This window comes from Canis lupus, chromosome 29, assembly GCF_048164855.1.
Source record: "Canis lupus baileyi chromosome 29, mCanLup2.hap1, whole genome shotgun sequence".
Lineage (NCBI taxonomy): Eukaryota > Metazoa > Chordata > Mammalia > Carnivora > Canidae > Canis > Canis lupus.
The window spans coordinates 29,153,832-29,175,657 of NC_132866.1; the positions used below are offsets into that span (position 1 = coordinate 29,153,832).

The 21,826-nt window shown below is 33.8% G+C and overlaps 1 protein-coding gene across 4 annotated transcripts in view; it reads left to right on the top strand.

The window, feature by feature from the left end:
• The window catches only part of HPSE2 (heparanase 2 (inactive)), a 629,145-nt gene that overhangs the window by 66,037 nt on the left and 541,282 nt on the right, over nt 1-21,826 (top strand). The window lies entirely within an intron of this gene.

Consider the following 21,826-nt stretch of genomic DNA (forward strand, 5'->3'; position numbering starts at 1 on the left):
AGGGCTGCCTGCAAACTTGGCTGGTAAAGAGCATGTGAGTTGCATGCTTTTGTCAAGCTTTAGAGAAGATTCTTAGAGCAGAGCTAATGTGAGAATCATTGAGGACTTGGGATAATTAAGAAGAGCAGTCTAAATTACATTCATTTTCTTGAGCAAGGCATACCTGCATTATATTGATCTAAATAAAGTTAAATAAATCAGTGTCTGTTTTTCCTTGTTTATGAACATTTAAAAATCAAAAAGATGGAATGTCTGATAGGCCATGAACATCTCACACTTATTTTTGTCAACCCCAAGTTAGGAAAATTTTAACTTTTTTTACAGGCTTCCTGGCATTTCACCAGGAATTGCTGAATGGCAACCAAATTGTTTTGCTCTTGAGAAAGCACAAGTCTTCTCTAACTTTTCATCTTGTACCTGGTGGAAAACCCAATTGAATGAGATGAAAGTCAGATTTAAATGTGGCTTTGGTGAACAGAGAAGCGAATTATGGATTTCATAAGTATAGGCCTTGTTTTTTGCTCTTTAATAGGTCATTAAGGAGGGAAAACTTAAAAGTGATTTACGGTCAATGCTTGGTTAGTGAAACTGTTTAAGTTTAGATGTTTGGGAAGAACATAGATTTTTATCCAGATTTCTTTATTCTGTCTCAGGTGTACATGTATTTAGTATTTCTAAATTTAGTTATTAGAAATGAAATATTTTTATTTCATCCTTATTTTAATTTTAGGTCCATATTAAAGGGGTCAAACCCCATGCTCTTTAATGTGGCATAGACAGGGCTTAAGGTAATTCTAACCCTAAACTGTGGATCCAGAGTGTGGCTTGAAGGCATATTATCTTTGAAAACACAAGTGTTCTATTGGGTTCAGTGGAATCTTTTCTAATTCTCAGTAACATAATCCCTTTGGATGTTTATTCGCAGTTCAAACTGTTGGAATCAACATTGTCAACTTTTACCCTGACAACTTGCTTACTTTCCACTAAACAAACTTACCCTAGAGAAGAGCCTCTTTCCTGCTCTCACTTCTCCCAAGCTGCTTCAAAGAGTCCTCAGGCCTTTTCCACATTTTTCACCCAAATGCGTGTACAGAGGTGGTACCTTGCCACAGACAGAGCACTTCGTGTGCACCAGTTTGTTTATATGAAAGTTCAGAAGGTTTTGGTCCAGGTGTTGGGAAGAGATGTACTCACTTCAATTTAGCACCGATGGTAAAGCTATTTTAATGTCCTTTAACTAAGTCTTTGATTTTACACAGTGTGGTTTCCTAATTGTTATGAAGTTTAATCCTTGATTTCTTGTATAAATTTTGAGAACATGGTCTCCAGACAGCTAAACATAATATTTAAACATAACTAAACTAACTTTTGTAAATATTTCCCTTTTCAGTGATGAATGTATATTGGTAAGGAGGGTGAGGTTGAAGGGGCAGAGACCTCTCAAATGAAGTGACTTTCTATACCAACATGTTCAGAACACCTACTCCAGGATTTCTGCTTGGTGATGTTCCACTTATTTTTTATAACTCTGGCATAATCTTTGAAATGTCTGCAATGAAAGTATTTATGTGGAACAGTATGAGGAAACTGGGCCTCCACAATCTCAGAAAGAGATAATTTTCTTTACACTTCTGCCCTCCCCTCAACCCTTCTCTTTAATTGTTTACAGAATTTCATGTATATGGTTAGCAGTGTATCATAATTGTTTCCTGGTCAGTTAGCGGTATATTTTTTATTTTAAAATTGGATTCCTAAGATGGTAGTATGGGAAAAAATTAATAAAGTCAGCAATGTAGGAAATTAATTAAGTGACTGAAATATCAGATAGCTAAAAGCCTTTTTAAAATGATGGGTGTTGTGCTTGCTTTGGTAGCACATATACTAAAATTGGTGGGTGTTGCCTCCACCTAACCAGCAAGCCCTCATTCTTAGTTATTCCATCCCTTAACTAACGTGACTGTCAGTGTTGAGGTGAGAGGTATGTCTTCACATTCTGCATTCCGGCTCATGATCTCTCTTAAACAAGCCACCCCTCAGATGCAGGCTTATGGTATTCTAGCTTTGAAGATCTTCTGACCATTCAATAAAAGGAAACAACTCTGCAGTCCTTAGTGACAGCCCAGTTACAGAAATTAATAATATTTCTTTTAATGTGTATATCTTATTGAAGTATTCCACCTTATAGTTTTGGAAAAGTAGATTGTATTTTTGCATGGTATTAAACATGTCTTAATATTTTCATGTGAATGATTTACATAGCAATGGAAATAATGTTAGCCTCATCTAATCTAGAGGGTTTTTGAAATAAACTCCAAGGCTTTCAGAATATGATGGGGTAATACCAGTAGAATATCAGTGATAGAACTATTTTAAATGGTGATGAGTAACATGATGCACTTTTCACACTGACTCACAACACATGGATGTATGCTTGTCCTGTAGCTTCCAGTTTGTCCTGGAGCTTTTAAGAAAGAACAGGGACGGTTCCTCCATTTCTTTGTGTTCTTATGATTCTTAATGTAATAATGTTCTGTATATTTGTTGGAAATATTCTGCTGTGTATATGATGAATGAATTCATTTGGGATAATTTTGACATCTAATTAATAACTTTCATAGGTTCAGATTCAGCTATTCATTTCTCCTCTCCTTTTGCCATCCCCGTACTTTTTTGAGATGTAAATAGAACTTTTGTGGTAGATACCTATAATCAAATGAAAAAGTCAGCCTTAAGGGGCAATGTATTTTCTAGGGTTCCATTTAGAACATAAGCTTCTGGAGGACAAGGAATATCATATTGTACAGCATTCTGCATAGTTATATAGAGCATAGTGAATGATCTTGAAATGAGGTCAAATTAAAATGTATTTGTGCTGTGAAGTCATTTCAACCCTCTATAACCAGGCAGCCTGAACTGAAGCCATAATAAATAGATGGCTTTACCTAAGATGCTTTCCAATGAGGACTATTGTTATGTTAATTGCTGCCACTTTTTGTTTTGTACCTCCTCTTTCAGTCTTAGATTCCGAAGTGAATTGGAGTCCCTATAGTCAGCTTTACTGTGTTACTGTGGCAAATGAATTGAGCAAAAGAAGCTCGCACTTCTGTGTTGTGGCCCATTCTTCTAAGTTTAGTTGAACCAAGAGCTCAAATCAGTGGAATGAGAACTTTCTTTCAGTTCCCATAAGTCATAATGCTCAGAGGACAATTTGCAGGTCTTTTAATGTTACATTCTGTGGTATTGAAGATAAGATACTTTATTTAACCATTTCCCTGTTAATGTACATTAATTTATATACATGTTGACGCATTTATTTCTGTAGAATAGATTTCTCAAAGAGGGATGTCTGGGTCAAAAAGTTTGTATTTTTAAATTTTACAAAATAAGTTTTTTTGTGGTATAATCTATAAGAAAACATCAATTTTGACAAATGTATACGTCATAGAGTCAAATAGCCACCACTACCATCAAGATACGGATTTCCCTCATCCTAGAAGTTTTCTCATCTCCCTTTGCAATCTCCTTTCCCTTCCTCCAGTCCTTAGCTGTATCTGAACTGATATTTGTTCCTAAAAGTCAAAGAAATGGAATAATAAAGTGGTTGTGTGTCTGATTTCTTTCACTAAGCATAATTTTTTTGAGATTCATTCACTTGCTGCATATTTCAGCATTTCATTCCTTTTACTTGCTGAGTGATATTTCATGTTGTGAATATGCTGCAATTTATTTATCCATTTCTCTGTTGATGAACATTTGGTTTGTTTCTAGTTTTTGGTGATTATGAATAAAGCCACTATAAACGTTTGCTCTCAGCTCTTTGTGTTGACATATTTTTTCTTTTCTCTTAGGTAGTATGGTACCTAGGAGTGGGAATGCTTGATTTCCTGGTGTCTGTTTGACTTAAAAAAAGCTGTCAGATTGTTTTCCAAAGTGGCTGAAACTATCTTATATCCTATCAGTATGTAAGAGTTCTAGGTCATCCACATTTTTGCCAACAATTAGTATTGTCTGACATTTAAATTTTAGCAACTCTAATAAATATATAGTATATCTCATGCTTTTAATTTGCAATTTACCTTATGACTAATGGTATTAGCAGCTCTTATGTGTTTATTTGCCATCTATATGTATTCTTTGGTAAAGAAGCTTTTGCCCATTTAAAAAAATAATGAGTTTTGTTTTCTTACTATTCAGTTTTGAGAGAGTTCTGTATATATTTTGTCTATAAGTCCTTTTTTCAGATATGTGATCTGCAAATATTTTTTTTCTGTGACTGTCTTTTTCCTTTTGACTTTTTTTTTAATGTTTTTTTTTTTTTTTTTTTTTGAGAGGAAGAAGGGCTGAGGGAGAGGGAGAAAGAGACTTTTTTTTTTTTTTTTTTTTTAAGGCATGGGAAAGGAGAAGCAGAGTGAAAGATAGAGAGAGAGAGGATCTTAAGCAGGCTCCACACCCAGTGCAGAACCCAGTGCCAGGCTTGATCTCGAAATCCTGAGATCGTGACCTGAGCCATAATCTAGAGTCTGCTGCTTAGCCAACTGAGCCATCCAGACGCCAGTGTCTTTTTATTTTCTTAACAGTTTCTTTTAGAGAGAAGGGTCTTAATTTTGATGAAGTCCAATTTATGAATTTTTTATGGTTTGCATTTAAAATTGTGATGCACATTGCCAGATAATTTTTAGAAAAGATTATAGCAATTCCTATTCTCACTAGCAGTGTATGAGAGCAATTATTTCCTGACATTCTCATTAGCACTGGATATCAGCATTTTTTTCAAGCTTACTCGGCCTAACAGGTGAGAACTATTATCTTATTGTTGCAATTTTCTGGTGATAGCCAGAGAGAGTATATTTTCACATATTGTTAATTTGCAGTTTGTTTTGTGAGTATTCTTTGTGAATTAGGAATGTTAATCCTTTGTCCTATGTATTGCAAATAATTTTCCTGGATATCATTCATTTTTTTACTCTGTTTTTAATTTAGAGCTTTAATATCTTACTAAAACTGTAATTTATGTTTATATTAGCTTGATGTAAGTATATCACATTATTTTCTTCCATGCTGTGAGTGCACTGTTTTTAAAATAAAACATTCTTTTGCTGCTAAATTGAAACATCATATATGGTTATATATTATATATTATACTCCCACATATATATATGTACATCTTTCTGAACTGTATTTTCTGTCATTTTTCTGTTTTTTATTTCTGTGCCAATACTATACTGTTTTGATATCTGGTAAGGTTTATTAACTACTCTCTCACTTTTTCCCACAAAGTTTTCATAGCTATTCTCATATAATCACTTTTTGAAATGAGTTTCTCATTTCTTCCAGTTCAAGAATACTCATCACTAGATTCTGATTGGAATTGTATTCAATTTATATCCTGATTTGGAGGGAATTGATATTTTTCTTAAGAATATGCTACATCTCTTTATTTGTTCAGTTGTTGTATGTCATTTGAAGATATTTCATAAATTTTTTCACGTGACTTTTTTAACTTCTTCTTTAATGTTTTATACCTTTGCTGATATGGAGAGTGAATTTCTTTCTTTTTATAACTTATTTCCAGTGTAAGAAAGAAGCTGTTGATGAAAGACAAAGGTAGATTTTGATCTCTTTTCTAAGTTTTTACCAAGTATTTTCCTTTTAGTTTCTAAAAACCTCACAAACAATATTGAAAAATCGTGGTGATAGTTGCTTTTTACATTTCAATGAAATGACTCATTATTTCATGTGCATAAACATCTAGATATTTATCCATGACAACTAATAGTTTAAAAAATATGATTTTCAAAATGAGAATAACTTTATTATTTTTCTGATTATAGTGATAAAAATCTTTTTATTAATATCCTTTTGGACATTTCTCTATTCATATACACACATATATAAGTTATAAACATATAGGAAACACACATACTTTATACAAACCAAGTAACATGATACATGCCTGTTATTTTGTAATTTCTGTTAATATTTTGTGAACATCTTTCTATATCAGAGAATATGGGCTCATACTCTTTTTAATAGCTACATTAGAATTGTGTTTTATGGATATATTGTAATTATTTAACTGATCTTTAGACATCATGGTTATCTTTAATTTTTCATGATTTTAAACAGTGTTGTGATGAACATCATTACATTTGTATCTTTGTATACTTCCTAGAAGTATGAGTGCTATGTCAAAGGAATGAACATTTAAACTATTTTTAGTAAATGGACTTTAAAAAAAGTAGTAAATAGACTTTTAGGAAGGTCATGCCAGTTTATACTTATACCAACAATATGTAAGAGAAAACTAATTTATTTTGCTTTTTGCTAATGCTGATTATTTTCCCTTTTTACATGTGTTAGTGTAATAGGTTATAATTAATACATTGTTTCTAATTATAGTTCATTTGATTACTAATGAGGTAATGATTTTTTTATGTTCTTTGTCATTATTTCTATGAATTGTCCATTTCTTTAGTCCACTTTTTTGGATTATTGGTCAATTTCTTATTGAATTATAAGAACCTTTTTATGTGTAAGTGATAGTAATCTTTTGTCATGTATATTGCAAAAAATGTTTTCTTGGACTTTTAGTAGTCTTTACTTATATTTTTTTCAATTTTAATTTTCTTTCTTGTGTTTTCTTTAAAAAAATTTTTTTATTGGAGTTCAGTTTGCCAACATAAAGCATGACACCCACTGCTCATCCTGCCATGCCCCCCTCAGTGCCCATGACCCAGTCACCCCAACCCCCTACCCATCTCCCTTTCCATTACCCCTTTTTTGTTTCCCAGAGTCAGGTGTCTCTCATGTTTTGTCACCCTCACTGATATTTCCCACTCATTTTCTCTCCTTTCCCCTTTATTCCCTTTTACTAATTTTTATATTCCCCAAGTGAATGAGACCATATAATGTTTGTCCTTTTCTGATTGACTTATTTCACTCCGCATAATACCCTCCAGTTCCATCCACATCGAAGCAAATGGTGGGTATTTGTCGTTTCTAATGACTGAGTAATATTCCATTGTATACATATACCACATCTTCTTAATCCATTCATCTTTCGATGGACTCTGAGGCTCCTTCCACAGTTTGGCTATTGTGGACATTGCTGCTATAAACATTGGGGTGCAGGTGTTCTGGTGTTTCACTGCATCTGTATCTTTGGGGTAAATCCCCAGTAGTGCAATTGTTCAAAGAGTTAAAAATAGAACTGCCCTACGACCCAGCAATTTTAGTAGTCTTTAAATTTTGTTTTTCTTTTCTGTATCTCTCTTCCTCTGTATTCTCCCCTGGCAGGCTAGCAGTTTGGCTGTCATTGCTATTGCTCTTGGTGTACCTAGCTCGGAACCAGGTTTTATAGTGGTGTGTGGTTCTGCTCTGTGGTGATATTTGGGGTCTTATTATATCCAGTCTCTGGGCCACATGGCTTGGTGAATTCTAGGTATCTTGCAGCCCCTCTCACTTTTCCCTGCCTGCTTCCCATCGACTTTTGTCTCTGGGCAGCAAGTTAGCGGTGTTTATTTTTTATTTTTATTTTTTTAATTTTGTTTTTCCACTTAGTGAGTCTGGCTCTGGTCTTCCATCTCTCCCAGGGCACTTTTTATCTGCATTATCTCTTAACAGTCAAACTACTGTGACATCACTGTGACAGTGATAGGGTCGGCAGGTTTGGAGCAGAGACTACTTTAGATATGGCAGTCAGAGAAGGTCTCTCTTAGCTGAGACTTTCCAGCTGTGTAATCATTAGTATGTTTCAACCATCAATGTCCCTATCATTAATAGGTTGGTAGTAATATGTGCATTGCTTTTCTTTTTAGAGTTACTTTTGGGAATCATTGTCTCAGAGAGTGTTAAAACTAGAGAATTGGCGTTCTGATCTGTGTTTGAATAATAAGATAATGAATGTGAAAACACTTTATAAGTTAATCTGCTTCATGTCTTTATTAGTGAAGGAATCACAGTGGTCCCTTGGTGCAGAAATACACAAGTAGTTGGGCAGTTTTTTATTCTACCTAGTTGTGTTTGTTCATGTGAGTGAACATGTGAGTTTTGGAATCAGACAGTCTGACTCTAGAACAACCACACCAGCTTTCTTATCTTGGGAAAGTTTTTATCCTCTCTTTAGCTTTGAGTTCTTCAGGCATAAAATGGTGTTTGTATCTTACATATCTCAGAGAATTATTTGAGGATTAAATGAGACTGTGTGCATAATGCTTTAAGTACAGTACCTGGTATATAGTAAGTAATTATCCCATATTTGTTAGATTTATTCTTGTGATTAATTTTATTGTTCTTTCTAATGCATATATTACTCTTGGTAGCTCAATTTCTTTTTGGGACTGAAATTTGTCTATTTTTAGATATCAGTTAACATAATATGGGAAGATAAAACTAATGAGAAACCAATTTGAGCTCTGCTGTTAACTTGTGGTAACTTCATGATAAATGTCCCTACCACTCTGAACCTTGGATTTTTTCAGTTATGTAGGATGTGTGTAAGCATTAGTAAAATAAAGCACAAAGAGTCACTCAGTCTCCTAGATAAGAAAGGTCTGAAACATATGAGAAGTGTTGTTCATGATTTTTTGGTTAAGCATTTTGAGTTCCTTGAAGGCATGGCACACTAGATGAATATTACTTGGTATTAGACTTTTCCTGATTATCCTAAATGAAGCTCTGATGCTGAGCAGAACAGAAATTAGATGGTATTCTATATATTAGAATGAGTCTAATGCCATTATCAACGTAATGAAATGTCTACATAAAAGTCAGTGACCATATACAAGCGCACAGCCATGAGGTTAAATAAATGACTAGAAGTTTCCCTTTTCTCCAGCTGCTTTATGGTTTTAAGTATAAGGATACACTCAGTTGCTGAAAGATCCTCTTATAAACCATCACATGAGTGAAAAAAAGTTATTAACAAACTCAATTTCTTACGTTAAATATCTTCTATATTTAACAGACATAAATTACATTTCAGTAAATATGGTCAGAAAATACAAAACATAAAAAAGAATATAATTATACAAACTGTACATTTTGTTGTATTGACAATTAGAATAATCACTAACGGATGTTTTTAAAAAGTGCTCGTGTTCTGCTTCTCTCAAAATTAGATTTGGGAGCATCAACTGATTTTCTCCCAAGGTGATGGAAGCTTTGTGTGAATCACAGAATGAACTTCCTTATTTCTAGGAGTATTTATGTTAGGAGACATGCAGAAATATGATTATTTCTTGTTTTTCAGCCATTGTCTGTAAAGGTGATGTAGGAAGGAGTCCTTCGAATTCATTTTAACTTTAGTTCTCCTGTTCTCTTACTATGAGAGAGTTTCTCCTATGTTCCTTCAGTAGGCTGATGGCATCACATCAAATATAATTGAATAAAAGTGATTTTTTTTGCAGAGTGAATTAAATGCTGACTGTTCTATACAGGTCTACCAGTGGTATCTTTTAGAGAATTTAGGTCAGTGATCTACAAGGACCAGGCAGGTGTGTGGGAAGGTGTATAGACATTCCAGGAGATGTGCAGATAAAACCCCATCGAGTGGAGGAGTTTTGCTAATTATTAATTACTGTCAGACAGTTTTTAGTTTTATACATTTTTATTTATTCTGAGAATGGAGTGAGAATTTTCATAATTGGGAGGAATTGATAATGTATATTATCTGTTAGGTTATTTTCAGTATATTTCAACATACTGCAGTTCACATGTGCCCAGTTCAGTAGATTTAAAGAGATTTTTTTTAATAAAAGAAGTTGGATTAAATATGGTTCTAGTGATGCCAGCACAAAGGAACAAAAAGAAAATTGCAAAGCTGACAGTTCGTCTTTTTAAAAAAAGTTTTTATTTATATTCCACTTAGTTAACATACTATGTAATATTAGTTTCAGATGTACAATTTAGTGATTCAACAGTTACATACAATCTTTGTCAGCCACATGATTTGGTAAAAATAATCTGACAAGAAATCCAAAAAATTTCTGAATTATCAAGAATATTTGAAAATTGTAGGTAATCAAGTTTACATATTATTTTGAATAATATGTCTTATTGAAAGTTTAATAATACTCACATATTAATACTATTTTAAAAATAGGAGCAAAAAAGTTTTTGAACCATTATCAAAATAAAACAACTTTAAAATATTGCTTATTTAATTTTTAGCTGGTTAATTAAAAATTTCTATTTTGACCTATGTTTTATAATGTAACTAAAATATAACTACAGTAAGTGCATGTGTAATATATATATATATTACATCTATGGAAATATATATTTTATATATTAATACTTATATATGGATCATTTGTGATAAAAATGTTTTACTCATATGCAATCAAAAAATTTGGAGATCACCAACCTATGAAGTTCTTTATTTCTCAAAGCAGTGTAGGAGAGTAGATGTAAGCAGAAATTTGGGGGCTAAACAGACCCAGGTTTTTTTTTTTTTTTTAAGATTTTATTTATTTATTCATAGACACAGAGAGAGAGAGGCAGAGACACAGACAGAGAGAGAAGCAGGCTCCATGCAGGGAGCCCGATGTGGGACTCGATCCCGGGTCACCAGGATCACACCCCAGGCTGCAGGCGGCGCCAAACCGCTGCGCCACCGGGGCTGCCCCAGACCCAGGTTTTGATCCTGTGCTGACCATGTACTAGTTGTATGGAGCCTGGACTAACTACTTAATCTCGTTCTCATTTGTGAAATAGGGAAAATAATATCTTACATGGTTTGTGGGTTTAGATTAGCTAATATGAAGTGCTTAATACAAAGCCATACACTCAATGAATGTTAGCTATGTTGTGTTATTATAATTATTATGTTGTTATTATTAATAAAGAGATTGTCCTTTAGGGAATCTTCCATAAATAGCACATGTCTTGGGTACTATCACAATACAAAGTGAAAAAGAGCTAAATAGATTTCAAAAGAAGCAAATCTTTAAGTTTCATGATTGTTGTCAGGACTTAAGTTTTTCATGCACCTAGAGTGTGTGTGTATGTGTGTATGTGTGTATGTGTGTGAGGGCTGAGGCTTTGGAGGAAATAGAGTGTTTATAGAGATTACAGGGGCATGGGAAAATGAACATGCTTGCCACACTTTTTCCCTAGAGCAGTTCTAGTCTCTGTTAGGCATCTGAACAGGAGAAATGCAACCATCCTACAATTTCTTTAGTTTTTGGCCTATTTCCTTTGAATGTAATGGCTTCAGCTGTTACAGGTTACTCGTTCCTTTCCTTGGTATGAAGAAAATTTACAGATCTGCAGATAAAACTTCACAGATAATCTGGGTGAGTGAAAGTATGGTGGGGGTAGGAAGTGATTAATTGTACTATGCAGCAGGGAAAAATAACATTTTGTGCACCTGGAATAGCCACTTGGTTCTCAGGTGATTCATGTTGTAAAATATATTATTGTTACAGTGATTGATTATATATCAGGGAGACAGTTTTAGAGTTGAGAGACCTGGATTTCAGCTTTGCCATTTGCTTCTATGTACCCTGGGGCAATCCTCAGCTTCCTCGTTTATAAATTTGGAATTATAGTATCTGCCTTTTGTGAATATTTGTACAACCCGTATCTGAGCACCTATCATGTGCTAGTACTGTGCTATCCACTGGGGATATGTAGGTAAGACTTGATTTGATCCCTGCTTTCCCTGAAAGTATAGTATGATAAGGAGACAAATGTGCAAACAATTGTAGCTCACTGTGATTAGGGCTATATTAGAAAATAGTCTGAGTTGGCCTACCGGAATCGAGGAGGTCTTCATGAAAGAAGTGGGGCTAACGATCTTTGAATTTTTACTCTTACATAAAAATTCTGGTTATCACTTGTTTCAGAAGTTAAGAACTGTTTGGCATATTAAAAGGGAAAAAAGCACAGGAACAATTTTCTTCAAATTTGTTGGCAGTCTCTGGTGCCTTCAAATAATAAAAATAGTTTACAGGGAAGGAAGTACTATACCTTTATTTTGTACACTAGAATTAGAGATATATGTATGTGCCTGCAGATGTGGTTTGGAATTAGAATTGTTGAGCAACTTGGAGGATCTCAATCTTTCTTTTTCTGGTTCTTTTTCCTCATCTCTGTCTTTTGCTTGTGTGAGGATATACATCAGGGCCTCACCTTCTGTTGTCTTCCTCCACGTTTTAATCTACACTTGCAGCTTGAATTATCACATAAAGGCACATTCTGGCTTTGTGGGATCTGTAGTTTATAGAATTTTATTTGATTTCTTTAAGACAAAGGATACAAAATTATGAACTCAAAATTAATTACACACCAGTGTTTATATGGAAAGTCAGAAGAAGATCTAGAATAGCCAGCACAGTTCTGAGGAGAAACAAAGAGAACCCAGCTTTAAGACTTACTGTAAGGTGGCAGTAATCAAGATAATGTGATAATCAAGAAAATGTAGTATTGCCTCTGTAAGGTGGCAGTAATCAAGATAATGTGATAATCAAGATAATGTAGTATTCCATCACAAGATAAGTAGATCTTGTGATGGAATAGAGAGCTCAGGAGTAGACCCACACAAATACTTGATCTGGTCTTTGACAAGAGGAAAGGTAATTCAGTGAGAAAGGTTAGTCTTTTTAGCACATTCTACTGGAATAACTAGTCATCCATATTTAAAAAAAAAAAAAGAATCTAGAAACAGACCCTCCACCTTTCACAGAGATGAGAATGAATGATAGATCCAGAGTAAAACATTAAACTGTAAAACTTCTAGAAGATAACATGGAAGAAATTCTCGATGACCTTGAGTTTGGTCAATAGCATGAGTTTTGAAGTAAAAAGTTGAAAAATTGCACTTCCTTAAAATTAAGAACTTGTACTCTTCAAGAGATGCTATAAGAGAATGATCAAGTGGGTCCAGAAACATTCCTAATTTTTAATTTGGGATATTGTAAAATATTTTATGTTAAATTTGTCAAAAAATTACCTTCTTTCTCTCTACATACATTGTGATTTGTATTTCACAAGTAAATTTGTGATCCTTTACAAACTTGTCAGATATTGCTGTTTTATGAAAGGAAAAGTGATTAATATTGAAAAATTGAATGATGCTTTTATGAATCTTTTGGGTAATTTCAATAGAATGTTTGGGTTTCCTAATCCGTTAATAAAAGACAAATGGAATAAAAATATTGTTTTTCTGCTAACATCAAGATTTAAATAAAATGTTATTTTAATGCAGTAAAAACTTTTTTTTAAAAGATTTTATTTATTTATTCATGAGAGACACACACACACACACACAGAGAGAGAGAGAGAAAGAGAGAGGCAGAGACACAGGCAGAGGGAGAAGCAGGCTCCATGCAGGGAGCCCAATGTGGGACTCAATCCCGGGTCTCCAGGATCAGGCCCTGGGCTGAAGGCAGCGCTAAACCGCTGAGCTACCCGGGCTGCCCAGTAAAAACTTTTTCAATGGCCAATTTCCATATTTCCTGAAAACATTTGTGAAAGTGCAACTCTGTACATCATCATATAGATGAGTCTTCTTGATAAATCTTACTCTTCCTTGTGCATTGAAGTCATACGGCATTTTAGAAGAGGAAAGGATGCTTATTATCTTGTGTTCCTAAGGCAAGAAGTTATACCTGTCATGGTATACTTGTCAAGTATAGTGAGCTTCTGCACACACTTTGAGGAGCAGTTTCCACCTTTGTTCTGTGGCTGCTGCTCCTTTCTCTTTAGAGATAATTTTGAGCTGAAAAGCCAACCAGGAGCTGAAAACTAATCTCCTTTTCAAGTGAACCTACTCAAAAGAAGAGTGTATGCTAACTACAGGAAACTAATACTAAGGAGCATGTCTTTTTCTTCTAAAGTAGCTTCATGATAATATTTTCTTAGGAGAAGAAATCCCCAAATTAATATTCTTGTGTCTTTGAGTCAGATAATTCTATATATGGTGTTTTAGAGATATTTCCTCATGACACAAACTAACTAGCTAGTATATTAATTTTTAGGGAATAAATTGTCCTGTTTTCCTTAAAGATTATTTATGCTCCTGTATCCATCAGATCTCTTTCTCCCAGGCCTGTATTTCTTGATTCTCCATATGAGTAGATTCACAGAATCTAATTTTCATGGTACCGCACACAACCAGTCTCATATTCAACAGTGATCTTTAGTACTTTTATTTCTTTTTTTTCAAGATTTAATTATTTATTTTTGAGAGTGAGAGAGAGCATGAGCAGGAGGGGCAGAGGGAGAGGGAGAGATAATCTTAAGCAGGCTCCAAGCTGAGTGTAGAATGTGATGTGGGGCCCAATCTCATGACCCTGAGATCGTAACTTGAGCCGAAACCAAGAGTCTGTGCCACTCAGGCGCCTCTACTTTTATTTCTTCCAACTTAATTGTATCTGTATGCGTTCTTTTTCCTTTTTTTTTTTTTCTTTTTTTCTTACTCATGTGCTAGCAATATCTAATCCAGTGTATGGAGAATTTTTCTTCATGTCATTTTCAACCTCTGTTCGAGAGGCTAATGAAAGAGAAGAACAGGGCACACATTTGTTGTGCAGCCAAAACACATTCTGGAGTGTTTGCGGGTCATTGAATGCTGCCACTTTGTTCCATTGTTTTACTTATAAGAAGAGCCAGTAAAGAACTAGCCCCATATGACACAAGAGCTTCCTGTTTAGCATTATCATTCCATCTTGGAGTCACCCCATTTTTGGCTGGGAAATAATCCATTCCACTCCATGCCAGTTGGGAATAACTTTTGTTTGCCTGGCTGAAATCATTTCGGCATTGAGTACTCTAGGCAAGAATTCCAAGAAACTCATAACCAGATAAAAAATTAACCAGATAAAAAAAATTTCCAAATTAAATATACATTTATAGCTGGGAGTGTTATTAGGAATCAAGTCCAAGCCTGCCACATTACAGGTAGATAAGCTGAGGCTACATATTCAAGGACACACAGTTGCCTAGATGAGACTAAAATGCCTAGGCTTTGGACTCTTGAGTTCATGGCTCCTACTAGTATCCTGTAAAATGCTGTCTCCTGGAAATGAAGTATCTTCTGTTCAGTTGAAAAAAATTATACAATTAAAATAATATGTATACTCCAAAAAGTTTACTGAGGCCCCATTCTGTTTAGTACAGAGGTAGGCACTAACAGTGTGGAGGTGAACACATCAGTGTTTTAGTCCCAGATAAGTCTGCTGCCTGTGGATGTGACTGACAGACAGATCTACAACAATACAAGGAGAGAATAAGTGCTCCACTCTCAGATGTGGGGACCTGGAGTAACTTCATCTGGGAAATAGGGAAGTATCTGAGTTTTGAAGGAAGAATATGAATTGGAAAATGAATGAGAAGATACAGTTTAATTTTATTGAAAATGTGATACATCATTTAACACTTTAAGAAGTAAAAGTGTCAATTACAGGAGTATCCAATTTAAGAAACCACTTCATGTTAGGATTAAGGCTGTAGGATAAATCCAAGAGGGATTTAAAAATTCTCTTTAGGTTTTTAATTTTTGGTGGCTGAATGGTAGTTGCTAATATGGTCTCGCTTTAAGGTAATAATTAGATTTTAGGCATAGACAATGGAGAAAAACAATATTCCATTGCTATATGCTTATATCTTTAGTAGAATTATGATTGTTATCTATAAATTAGCCATGAAGTAATATATAGAGAGAAATTAGAAGAAACAGATTTCTAAATAAGATAGGTATACTGTGTTACTAAAGTAACTGATTTTTTTTCTCTAAACGGTGTCTCCTCTTTCTCTTCCTTGTGGGTTGCAGCAGATTATTTTCAGTATGCCTTTTTAAAATTTGTGCTGATTAGTATGAAGTTATGAAATAACTCCTTAGCACTTTCCTGCTAACCTCTGAACACAATAAGCTTTTTAACAGACTCTCAGATCCTCTCAGCACAAGTCTGTTCTCCAACTGCCTAGTTTTGTATCTCTATTTTTGTTCTTAGTTGTTTCCTGTCTTGTAGTTCACAATGACAGTGTCTTCTTTTAACGGTTCAGTAGCTTTGAAGCATCTCTCAAAGAAGAAACATGCAATGTCATCTGCTTCGGTTATTTATAATTTCTTCATTTAGAGAGGAATGTTATTTTACAGGAGTTAGATAAAAATTGTTATGTCCTCTTTGAAAAAGCAAAACAGATTTAAGTACTAAGAAGGTTTCTTTACAATTAGTCCTATCTTGCTTCTTTGTGGAATATTAGTATTTGCAAAAGGCTAGTGGTATGCCTTCTTAGAAAGATGAATCCAGGAGATACTTAGTGTTCACTTTGTTCCCCTCCTTCATTCCAAGAAAACCTAGTATGTTCAGTGTGCAAGTCCCTGAGAGATACATGTTGAATGTTCATATACAGTTCCATGAAAATTCCAATGGGTATGTTCTTGGGATTTTGAGTAGTCTTTTATCAAACAACCATTTATTGACAAAAAATCAAATGTATACAAGGCACAATGCTAGAAGCCATGGAGAAAAAGAAGTTGAATATATGTTCTTGATTTCCAGGGTAACTAAAACAAAGTGTTAAATATTGATCTAAGAATAAATGCCAATCACTATAAAAATATTTAAAACTACTCATAATAACAAATGTGAAATTAAAAATATTAGTGTTGGTTGAGGTAGAGGAAGACATCATTCTTATAGGAAAGGAGTCTGTAGGGGCATCTGGGTGGCTTAGTGGTTGAGTGTGTACCTTTGGCTCAGGTCATGGTCCTGGGGTCCTGGGATCGAGTCCTGCATCAGGTTTCCTATAGAGAGCCTGTTTCTCCCTCTGCCTATGTCTCTGCTTCTCTCTGTCTCTCATGTATAGATAAATTAAAAAAAAATTTTTTTTAAAGGAAAGGAGTCTATGGAGAGAACACTAACTCATTTTCCAAATTAGCTAAGAAGTGATTAAAGGCTAGAAAATCAATGAGAAAAATTTTTAAAAAATTACATTGTCAGAGTAGAAAGTGATTAATTTATAATGGTATAGTTAGCCTCTCAGAACTAATGGATCTGCTTAAGGGAAAGTTTGAATAGTCTATTTCAAAAGATGCCTAGACTATTATCAGATTAATGTCAGGGAAAAGAACATGAAACATGTTAAAAAAAATTAGCGAAGAGTAGTAATTTCTTAAATGTAGGAGTCAGAAAAGCCAGCAAGACTAGAAAGAAATTCTGACTTTATTAGCTGGACTTTGGAATCACTTCTTTAAGCCTCAGCTATAAAATGGGGGTAATAATAGTATCCATTTCATAGGATTGATGTGAGGATTAAGTAATATGTATGTTTAGAGTTTAGCACAGTGTCCAGTTTATTGTAAGTCCTCAAGTAAGTGGCAGCTATTGTAAGTATTATATAATTAAACCTTGGAAAAATAATAGGGATTTAAACATATTATTTTTTAATTTTTAAATTTACATCACTTTTCTCTTACATTAAAATTAGAATTGTTCTTCTTAAAGCAGTTCATGAGAACTCTAGCACTTAAAAAAATGGTTGGTGAAATATTGATAAAATGTCATTAACTTGTGTGTATGTAACTTGCCCACAAACCGTTAATATCTACATCAATAAAATGGTTATCATAACTGAAGCTGATTCTAAGATTTTTATTCTGGCAGAGATTTCAGAATAGATTTTCTAAATGTGATAAATGGAGTGGTTTGCTATTTTAAACTTTTTAAAAACTAATTGTTTCTACACACATCAATATCAATATAAGAGATGTTTTGCATTCTTTAATGATTCAGGTAATAAAAAGGAATTAAAAATAAAAGGCATGTAAGAAGCATTTATATATATATATTTTGTTATGTTATATTATGTTAAGGTCATCATAATAAGAGAGATTAAGCCCTGTGAAAGAAAGGATAAAAAAAGCAATAGAATTGAAATCCAGCATATTTGCTAAGCATATAGGCTCTTTAAAAATATGAGGTGTGTATTTTTTTTAATTTAAATGTTGTTAGTTAACGTACAGTGCAATATTGGTTTCTTTAGTAGAATTCAGTGATTCATCACTTAACATTCAACACCCAGTGCCCATCACCAATGCCCTCTTTAATGCCCATCACCCATCTAGCCCATCCCCCACCCACTTCCCTCCATCAGCCCTGTTTGTTCTTTGTCGTTTACAGTCACTTATGGCTTGAGGTATGTATTTTTCACTTACTTGTATCTTGCATCGGAATTTAATGATGAAGGGATAAGACTGGATCATATTTGAAAATGGAAAAGATGAAAAAGACAGGCTCCGTGGAAGGACTAGAGCCACCAACAGTTAAGTTACAGCCATAGAAGCTCCCGACTGCTACTTCAGTGTTTTGGCCGCTTTATGAGAAGACAGTGACTTTTCCTATCTGCCTTTTTTAAAGGCAGAAGACCTGGCGTTCATTTCTAGTTCCTTTACTTACTTGTGTTTTGATTTAAGACATGCCACTTAATTCTTGTGAGCCCATTTTCTTCTCTGTAAAATGGGGATAATGATTTCTAGCTAGCTAACCCATAGGATTGTTTTCAAGTTAAATAAAATAATGTACATAGAAGTACTTTGCAAATTATAAAACCCTATTTCATTATGAGGGAGTATTATAATAAAGGGATATCTCTACGTATTAGTTATGTTGTGTTTAAGGAAATATTTTATGGAGATTACTATTGCAAAGTACTGTAAAAAGAAATTTGAACCTTGTGGCAAAATAAAAATTTTTGAACTTGGAATTTTTGTAAATGGAGATAATTAGATTGTGAGAAGAGAAGGCTAGTTTACTATAGAACTAATTGGGATGGATCAGTTATTTTCCAGAATTTTTAGAGAAAACTAAAAACACATTAAAGACATGGAACTTCTAATATTATTGAGATAACCAAATGCCCCTTACAATGTAAAAGAGGCTATACTTGTTACCTCTATGGGGATTCAGAGGATGTAAATGTTCTTTAATCAAAAGGATGTTTTTTTCCCCTGTGGGGAAGAAAAACATTTATTCCAATTTTTACAGTTTAGGGAAACACAATTCCTGGAAGATATTTCAGTGTCCCACAGTATGGATTGTCCCAGGTACAAATGTTTCATCAGTCAATTCAGAGAGATAAACTAAGAAGTGTGTAAGACATAGACTATATAATGATGATTTAATAAAGTAGAAGAGTGCCACATATTAAGGACATTCTTAGTTTCAATTGGCAAAGTTATTTAACAGCCCCAGATCTCATTTTCTCATCTCTAAAATTGGCAACAAATTAAACTCCATAGAATTGTTGTGAGAACTAAATAAGTAAAGCACGGTTGAAAAGTACCTGACATGCATTAAGATTCAGTAAATTTTAGTTACAGAATTATTTTCATGGTTGATAAGATATACTAGAATGCTGGATAAAAGAACAAAATTTTAAATTATGTACTATTGTATGTTCAGTGGAATGTTATGGAGGTATTAAATTGTCTTTTTTATGAAAAGGGAAAATATTAATGGCATGATATTGAGAGAAAAACCACCATATTGCAAAACCAACTGCTCAGTGATTTCAATTTTGTTTCAAAAAAGGATATATATATATACATCTATATATGTATATATCTTTTTTATAATTTTATGAAGATCTGAAGAAGATATGTAAAAGATACTGTTTATATCAGAGTGGTATATTATAGATTTTAATTTTCTTCTTAATCTGGTTTTGTATGGACTTTACTCATCTAGTAAAAATAATCTTCGGATTGCACCATTAAGGCAAAACCATACTATGTTGTATATGAAAAAAGTACTTTAAAATGTGATTCAGAAAGACTTAAGACAAAAGCATATGAAAAGTGTATTAGAATGTCCACACAAAAACTAGTATACAAATATTCATAGCAGCATTTGTCATAATAGCCTGAAAGTATAAAAACCCAAATACTCAAAAATGATGAGTGGATAAACAGATCCATGCTACAACATGGATCAATCTTGAAAACGTTATGCTAAGCTATTCACAAATGCCACATTATTGTGTGATTCCATTTATATAATAAGTCCAGAATAGTCAAATCAGTGGAGACAGCAAGTAGATTGGTGGTCTTTTAGGGCTAGAGGCTTGGGAGGAAATGGGGAATGGCTGCTGATGAGTACAGAGTTTCTGTTTGAGGTGATGACAATGTTCTATTTTTTTATAATAAATTTATTTTTTATTGGTGTTCAATTTGCCAACATACAGAATAACACCCAGTGCTCATCCCGTCAAGTGCCCCCCTCAGTGTCCGTCACCCATTCACCCCCATCCCCTGCCTTCCACCCCTTCCACCACCCTTAGTTCGTTTCCCAGAGTTAGGAGTCTTTATGTTCTGTCTCCCTTTCTGATATTTCCCACAATGGAATGTGGTGATGATTGCACAGTTGTGTGAATATTCCAAAAACCATTGAATTGTACAGTTTAAATGGTTGAATTGTATGATATGTGAATTAAAACTGTTTAAAAGTATAGTAGGCAAATATCAAAAAGAGTAGGAGTCAAATAGAAATACCAGGAAAAGCGAATGGCTAAAAAGCATTAAGTAAGACAAAGCAGAATTTACCATGCTAATAAATACAAAGTGCAATAACAGCTGTAAATACCTACATGCCAAATAATCCTAAAAATTTTCCTAAAGCAGAAATTTAAGAGCTAAAATGACAGGAGATTTAAGAGAGAAAAGGAAAATAATTAGAAACACTGGTATTCACTACTTCACCTCTCAGTTCAATGGAAATCAAGTAGACACCAAAAATATGTGTAAATTCAGAAATGTATATGTATATAAATATGTATATATGCTTTTACTTTGAAGTAGGGAATATACCATCTTTTTGATTGTTCCATGGAACATTCTCTGAACCTGATTGTAAAAAGTTCGCAAAGAAAATCTTAATATAATCCCTGAAGAATTAGTATATAATGTAACAAAACTAGAAATTAATACAAAAAAACAATAGCAATGAAACCTGGAAATTGAAAAAAAAAACCCACAAAATAAAAACTCAAAAAATTGAAAATATCAGTGAGGATGACAGAACACGAGAGACTCCTAACTCTGGGAAATGAACAAGGGTGGTGGAAAAGGAGGTGGGTGGGGGGGGTTGGGGTGACTGGGTGACGGGCATTGAGGGGGGCACTTGATGGGATGAGCACTGGGTGATATATATATATATATATATATATATATATATATATATATATATATGTTGGCAAATTGAACTCAAAAAAAAAAAAAAGATAAAACCCTCATAAGTGTCAAATTCAAAAAAAAAAAAAAAAAAAGAAAGAAAGAAAAGAAAATGCTCCTTCTCAGACTGCTGGAGAGTGTCTGTGCTTCAGGGCAGGCTTCATGGATCTGGTTCATTTGGAGCTGTGCTCTCCTATTGGCTCCCTAGGGGACCTCTTGGGTTTAAATATCACAGAAACTGGGAAGGAAAGGAGAGGTGAGGGCATTTCTGTAGCTATCCTCGTGAATCTACATTCTGTTCACTTGTTTCCATTTTTGTGAGTGTTTCAAATACACATGACATGAAATATTCCATCCTAAAAAAAAAAAAACCTCAAAAAAAATCTCTCTTAATTCCAGAGTCAAACAGAAAATTAAATAATCTTAAGTAAAATATTTCTAGAAAACAATGGTAATGAAAATACAAGATGTCAATCTATGGCATAAACTAAAGCAGTGCTCATAGAAAAATTTGGAGCCTTAAATAACTATCTCAGTCAAGAAAGAATGAAAATCAATCTACTAAACACTTAAATAATTCAAAAAAATGAAAAAATATATGCATTGATAATAGCATGCATTTACATAAATTCAAGAGGGAAACAAAAACAA